We start from the raw sequence: 1,498 nt of genomic DNA, 5'->3' as shown, positions 1-1,498 counted from the left end.
GAACTTCTTAGGGGTGATTGGGGCTAGCAACCGCTGCTTGTACCCGTTAACAGCGCCAAGTGATTGGGGCCAGCGCTGGGTGCCGGCAGCAGGTGGAAGTGGTGGCTCTGGCGCTGGCTGCGTGTGCAAGTGGGGCCATCGCCAGCAGCGGGTGCAAGAGATGGCTGCTGACCTCTACCGCCCCTCAGGAGCAGGGGAAGGTGGAAAAGCCCTGAAGGACGATCAGGGTTGGTAGCCGTCACTCACATACATTGATGGCACTGAGTGATCGGGGCAGGTGCAGGGCGCCAGCAGCGGGTGCAAGTGGGGCTGGTGCCAGCAGCAGGTGTGAGGGCCGAGTGGGACCGAGATGCATGGGAGCAAAGAATTTTTAGTAACCACCAGAGGCTTGCCCTGATGACAGTGACCTGCACCTGCCTTGGTCTGGCGCCCCTGCTCACCTGCTCCATCATCTTGCTGCCCAACGCCCGACATGTTCCAAGCTCTGCTGCCTGCTGCCAACACCTGCCATGTTCTGCGTGCACCTCCCGGTGGTCAGTGCATGTCATAGTGACCAGTTGTATGGTTGTTCGGTTGTTCCACAGTTCAGTCTATTTTCATATTAGCCTTTTATTATAGAGGATTATCTGAACTTTTTGCAGTGACCATACCCTATTTTTGTTTATAGTATTTTCAGCTTCATTGAGGTATAATTGACATATGACATTGTATGAGATTAAGCTTTACAATGTTTTTATTTGATACGCTTACCGTATTTGCCGGCGTATAAGACGATTTTTTGGCCCTGAAAAATATGCCTCCAAGTGGGGGGTTGTCTTATACGCCAGGTACACTTCAGATAGACTGCCCATAGTGCTTGCCCCGTGCCATAGTGGCCTCCCGATGCCCGCCCACTTCATTCCACATACCGTTCAGGCATCAGCAGCGCTGCTGGGTGTATGCTCGGCTGTTATGCGATTTTGCTGTTATGCGATTTTACCACACTCGCAAAATCGCACACAGCCGACCATACACCCAGTATGATAGCGCAAAATCACGAATCGCGATACCATACTGGGTGTATGGTTGGCTGTGTGCGATTTTGCGAGTGTGGTAAATTCGGGTTACCGTATATTTCTTTACATATGCATTGAAGATTCGCGATTTTGCGCTATCATGGTGCCTGTTAGAATGTTGAAGAGCTCGCACTTGCGCACTAGTGAGGTCCCAGGGAGATGCTGATGCAAGGGTGGACCAGACTGCTATAGTGACAGGGCGGGCAAACAGGGAGCAGGGACCAATCAAATCAGGCTTTGTATACAGCCAACAGCCAACCACAATACTGCCCCATTGTACAGTACAGCATAGAAAATGTCGACCAGTCAAACCCCTATCATCCCTATCATGGCACCAAGATGTCGTTGATGAACTTTTAATATCAGATGATGAAGAGGAGTTTGAAGGCTTTTAAGGTGAAACTGTCACGCCAGCAAACTTGCTAGGGACTTGCCCAGGAGAG

This window comes from Myotis davidii, unplaced genomic scaffold (assembly GCF_000327345.1).
Source record: "Myotis davidii unplaced genomic scaffold, ASM32734v1 scaffold44, whole genome shotgun sequence".
Lineage (NCBI taxonomy): Eukaryota > Metazoa > Chordata > Mammalia > Chiroptera > Vespertilionidae > Myotis > Myotis davidii.
The sequence above is the reverse complement of the archived record's forward strand: the minus strand, read 5'-3'. Positions refer to the sequence as shown.